The sequence below is a fragment of the Elephantulus edwardii genome, unplaced genomic scaffold (genome assembly GCF_000299155.1).
Source record: "Elephantulus edwardii isolate Elephantulus edwardi_28Jun2011 unplaced genomic scaffold, EleEdw1.0 scaffold00216, whole genome shotgun sequence".
NCBI classification, from domain to species: Eukaryota; Metazoa; Chordata; class Mammalia; order Macroscelidea; family Macroscelididae; genus Elephantulus; species Elephantulus edwardii.
The window spans coordinates 1,413,203-1,419,409 of record NW_006399966.1 but is presented as its reverse complement, the minus strand read 5'-3'; the positions used below and the strand labels follow the sequence as shown (position 1 = coordinate 1,419,409).

At 41.1% G+C, this 6,207-nt stretch overlaps 1 protein-coding gene and 1 pseudogene across 1 annotated transcript in view; both read left to right on the top strand.

Annotated features, from left to right (window-relative positions):
- Window positions 1–6,207, top strand: part of EFCAB13 (EF-hand calcium binding domain 13) — a 90,075-nt gene that overhangs the window by 62,106 nt on the left and 21,762 nt on the right.
- LOC102855853 lies at window positions 1,920–2,785 on the top strand (annotated as a pseudogene).

Genomic DNA, 6,207 nt, shown 5'->3' with positions numbered 1-6,207 from the left:
TTTTATATATATTTAATATAAATATATATCTTTAATTTTAAAGAAATTCAGATTACTTTTTCTGTAGGAAAAATATTAATGCCTAATTTTTATTACTGCAAGTGGATAAAATATACACTGCATACCTGCAAGGTGTATAGCATATTACTTGAAAAGGGCACCCTTAGTGAATGGTATAAGAAACCTATTAAAGATGTGTAGTGAGGTTAAACTACTGGGCTATCCTTAATGTTTTGTTGAAATATGCATTTACTTAATTTTCTTGGAAAATATATTTTCTGGTAGCTACCACCTCTTCTTATTGTTGTTATGTGCACTGAGTTGCCAGCTACTCATAGCGACCATATATATACAGCATCCCTAAACCCTGCTCTATCCTGTGCCAGTCTTATTGTTTCTGACACACCTACCCCCATTACCCTAGTCACTGAATCACTCCGTCTCATTGAGGATCTTCCTCTCTTGTGCTGTCCCTTCAACATCCCAAGTATGACTCCCCTCTCCAAGGACTGGTCCCCTCTTGTAACATGTCCCAAGTATTTCAGATGAAGCTTCAGAATCCTTGCTTCAAAGGAGCAGCCTGGTTTCACCCTCTCCAGGCCAAACCTGTTTGTTATCCTAGCAGTCCATAGTATATTCAATACTCCTCTCCAGCACCATGGCTCAAAAGCATTAACTCTCCTATCATCCCTAATCATTGCACAGCTTTCTGATACATACCAAGTATTTACAAAGACCATCGCCTGGATCAGTCGCATTTTAGGCTCTAGACTGACATCGCTGCTCTTCAGGTTCTTTGGAGAGGTCTCTGACAGCAGACTTTACCAATGTATTCCTCTTTTAATTTCCTGGCTGCTGGTACCAAGAGTGTTAATTGTGGAGCCAAGCAAACTAAAGCTGTTAACAGTGTCAGTCTCTTCACCATCTGTCATAATGCTGCCAATTGGCCCAGTGGTGAATCTTTGTTTTCTTGATGTTGAGCTTCAATCCAGATTGAAGACTACAGTCCTTGACCTTCTGCAGCAGACGCCTCATGTCTTCTTCAGTTCCAGGAAGCAAGGTTGTGTTGTCTGCAGAATGCAGGATGTTGAGTCTTCTTGCAATCTTGATGCCATATTCTTCATAGATTACATCCTCCTGAGTGATCTGTTTTGTATGTAGATTGAAAAGGTGTGAAGATGCATCCTTGACACAACACCTTTCCTGATCCTAAACCAGGAAGTGTTTCCTTGCTCTGTTCTAACTACTGCTTCCTGGTCCAAGTGGTTGTAAAGACCATGGCCTGTCTCAGGCACACCATAGTCTCCAGACTGACATTGGTACTCTGCAGTACTTTGGAGAGGTCTCTAACAACAGACTTTGCCAATGTAATATTGTTGTTGTTATGTGTTGTTGAGTCTCCTATGACTCATAGAGACCCTATGCACAACAGCTCTAAACCCTGCTTTATCCCATACCAATCTTATTGTTTCCAGCACACCTATCCCCATTACCTGAGTCATTGAATCAATCCATCTCATTGAGTCTTCCTCTCCTGCACTGTTCCTCCACCCTCCCAAGTATGACATCCCTCTCCAAGGACCAGTCCTGCTTTGCAACATGTCCAAAGTATGTCAGATGAAGTTTCAAAATCCGTTCCTCCAAGGAGCAGCCTGGCTTCACCATCTCTAGGACAAACCTATTCTCCCAGCAGATCATGGTATATTTAATACTCTTCTCCAGCACCACAGCTCAAAGGCATCAATTAGCCTTCTATCATCCCTAGTCATTGTCAAGCTTTCTGATGCATAGCAAGTAATTGCAAAGACCATGGCCTGTATCAGGTGCACCTTAGTCTCCAGACAAACACAATATGTCTTTTAATTTTCTGGCTGCTGGTGCCAAGAATGTTGATTGTGGCTTTTCTGAGAAAACACCAAATGGCGGATGATGCCGGTGCAGCGGGAGGGCCTGGAGGCCCTGGGATGGGAGCCCATGGCGGTTTCTGTGGAGTAGCGGTCTGCGGGGTCGGGGCCGCGGCCGTGGATGGGGGCCGTGGGAGGGGCCGCGGAGCTCAAGGAGGCAAAGCCGAGGACAAGGAGTGGCTCCCTGTCACCAAACTGGGCAGCCTGGTGAAAGATATGAAGATTAAATCATTGGAGGAGATTTATCTCTTCTCCCTGCCCATCAAGGAGTCTGAGATCATCGACTTCTTCCTGGGCATGTCCCTCAAGGATGAAGTGTTGAAAATCATGCCAGTGCAGAAGCAGACACGTGCTGGCCAGCGGACCAGGTTCAAGGCCTTTGTTGCCATCGGAGACTATAACGGCCACGTTGGCTTGGGCGTCAAGTGCTCCAAGGATGTGGCTACTACTGTCCGTGGGGCCATCATCCTAGCCAAGCTCTCCATTGTCCCTGTGCGGCGTGGCTACTGGGGGAACAAGATTGGCAAGCCTCACACCATTCCCTGCAAGGTGACTGGGCGCTGTGGCTCTGTGTTGGTGCGTCTGATCCCTGCACCCCGAGGCTCTGGAATCGTCTCGGCCCCTGTGCCTAAGAAGCTGTTGCTGATGGCTGGAATTGATGACTGTTACACCTCAGCCAGGGGCTGCACAGCTACCCTGGGCAACTTTGCTAAGGCCACCTTTGATGCCATCTCAAAGACCTACAGCATCTGACCCCAGATCTCTGGAAAGAGACGGTGTTCACTGAGTCTCCCTACCAGGAATTCACAGGTCATCTTGTAAAGACTCACACCAGAGTCTCCGTGCAGAGGACTCAGGCTCCAGCTGTGGCTACCACCTAGTGGATTTTCTATAACAAATAAAGTGAATTATGTTCTAAAAAAATGTTGATTGTGGAGCCATGCAAACTAAAGCTGTAAACAAATGAACCACAAACAAACCCACAACACCCAAGAAACCAACTCAAATTATTGTTATTGAGTTGGAACTGACTCATCACAGCTCTCCCATGGGTTTTCAGAGGCTATAAATTGCACGAGAGAAAATTACCCATCTTTCTCATGTGGAGCAGCTGGTGAATTCAAATTTTCTACGTTTTGGTTGACAGCCCAAGCTGTTATGATGTCATTAGTACTTCCTTTTTGTGTATGAGAGATGTGTTTAAAGCCATTTTAATTCTTTTATTATGTTAACCAGGAACCTTGGTACTGCAGTGGTTTAAGTGTTCAGCTGCTAACTGATTGGCAGTTAAGCCTAGCAACTGCTCTTAGGGTGGCAACCCTCATCCATAAAGACGAACATCTTGGAGATTGTTTTGACACTTTTATTCTGTTTTACAGAGTTGCTTAGAGTCAGAATGGCAATGAGTAGGTGTTAACATAATACCAATGTTAACTCTAAGAGGACACTATTTGTATATACACTTAAATATTCTAGGATTCCTCATAAATCTTCAGTTGCATCCTTTAATAGACATGCCTTATGTTACCGTCTTTAGTTTTAATACATGAATTTTGGTAACATTCCATTAATTTAAAAGTTAAAAACTAAAACCAACAAAGGTAATAATACTTGTGAGAATTGAGTAGTTTTCTGTTTGGAGAATATGTTTAAAGGACACTATTGTTGGTAATTCTTCTGAGTAACCATTTAAATAATCAGTTGAACCAATTACATGTTTTTGGAAATAAATACTGAGTCATTACTGTATGCAAAGAAGCAGACACATTGTTTTATAATTTTTAAATTCCCATGGCATTTTCTCTTTTAGATTAAGATGTTTATTAATTCCTTGTTTTTTTAAAAAGAATGTCAATGTCAGTATGTTAGATCAGCTGTACTATCAATCAGACTCACTGCCATCAAGTTGATTTTGACGCAGGGCAACCCTCTAACTCATGCTGAGGCTCCACTGGGTGTCTAAGGCTATAAATCAACATTTCTCCCTAGGTGTGTTTGATCTACTGACGTTTTAGTTAATAGCCCAACTTGTAGTGGTAAGAAGCTGCACTACAATCCTGAAGGCACACAGTTCAAATCCACCAGCTCCTCTATGGGATTAGGATGATTTACTGCCTCTGAAAACCCACTGGTGGGTCAGCTATGGGTTGGTTCTGACTCCACAGTATGCAATAACGACAACAACAACAACAACGAACAACTAGAGCTAAGTTGTAGGGAATAATATATGGAAGTAGCCAAGCATGTGAGGTTTAGAGTGAGAAAGATATGATTTTTTTCCTCTCCACTTTATTTTTTACTTTATAGGTTACATACAAAATTTGTATATGTTCTAAAAAAAAAAGAAAAAAAATTTGTATATGTTCTATATCATTCATGTACATTGACCCAGTGACTCTATGACTGGGGTAATGGGGGTAGGTGTGTCAGAGATGATAAGGTTGGCTCAGGATAAAGCAGGTTTCAGAGCTGTTGCACATAGGGTCACTATGAGTCACAAGTGACTTAATGGCACATAACAACAACAATAATGTTCCATGTCACACATTTCTGTATTCACATTTTATTTCTAACTCAGTCTTATAAAGACAAATACTGCATAAGACTGTTATTGTAAAAATAGAAGGACTCTTTTTCTTTCTAGGTAGGTGATACCTCTAATTCTGATCCCTTTATCTTTAAAATGAAGAGTCTAACAACATATTACCCAGGGGAGAATGTGTGTTGGGATCAGATTCAGTCATATATTGTTGAGTACCAATGAGGCGGGACCAATCCATAGCTGACTCTTCAGTGAGTTTCCAGAAGGAGGAGAGATTGCACAGGAGGAGGTTGCTCATCCTTCCCCCACAGAGCAGCTGGTGGATTCGAACCACGTGCCTCCCGAATTGCAGCAGAGTTTCTTACCACGAGGCCACCAGAGCTTTCTCCCTATTCTATGTCCTAGTATTAGGCACATATTCAGAGCTTAGTGAGTGAGTGTGTTTTTGTTGTTGAGCACCATCGAGTCTACTCACAGCAACCCTATGGACAATCCTCATCATCTCTGAAGTACACAAGCCCCCATTACAGCGTCAACCATCTCTTTGAGCATCTTCTCATTTGATGACCTTTCCCAGCATGGTGTCTTTTTCAAGAACTGACCCCTCTTCACAACATGCTTAAAGTATGAAAGACAAAGCACTTTAAAGATGCCTTTGGCAGTAGATTCTCACAATGCACCACATCTTTTGGTTTTTTTAAAAACTGTTGTTGACATAGATATTAATTGTGTATCCAAGTAAAATTAAGTCATTGACAACTTCAGTCTTTACTCCATCTATCATGATATTGCCTACTGGTCTAATTGTGAAAATTTTTGTTTTCTTGACGTTGAGGTGTAATCCACACTGAAAACTATAGTCTTTGATCTTCTTCAGCCAGTGCTTCAAGTCGTCTTTGTTTACAGCAAGCAAGGTTATGCCATCTGCATAACACAAGTTGTTGATGAGTCTTCCTCCAATCCCGATACCACATTGTTTTCAATAGTCCAGCTTCTCAGATTGTTTGCTCAGTATATAGACTGAATAGATATGGTAAACTTATACAACTTTGACATACACCTATCTGGATATTAAACCATGTAGTATCACCTTGTTTTGTTTAAATAACTGCTTCTTGATTTGTGTACAGATTCCACGTGAGCACAGTTAAATGTTTGGAATTATCTTTCTTTTCTTTTTAAAATTTATTATTATTATTATTAATTTTAATGAAAATTTACAGAGATTTTGGATTTCCATTCATTCATTGTTGCGCTTTTTTCCCTGCCCACACCACCCTGCCAGTTCGTTTTTCTCTTTGAAAAGTAAATATGCAACCTTCATTCTGGACTCCTGTCTTGACAATAATACCTCATCATATATCCCTTTTAAACAGTTCTTTCTCTCTCATCTGTTTCAATGCAGTATACATCATTTATCCCATCTTTCTCAGTCCCATTTTATAACAGTGGCACTATGTAGTATTTGTCCTTTTGTGACTGAGATATTTCATGGAATTATCTTTCTTTTCAGTATTAGCCATAATTTATTATGATCCATAAATTAAATACCTTTTTATAGTCAGTAAAACACAAGTAAAAGTAAACATCTTTCCAATATTCTCAATATCAGCCAAGATAATCCTCATTCCACAGCCTCTCTGAATCCATCTTGAATTTCTGGCAGCTACCAGAAGTCCAGGCTGGTTTCAGAAGGGGTCGTGGTACTAGAGATATTGTAGCGGATGTTAGATGGATCTTGGCTGAAAGCAGGGAATACCA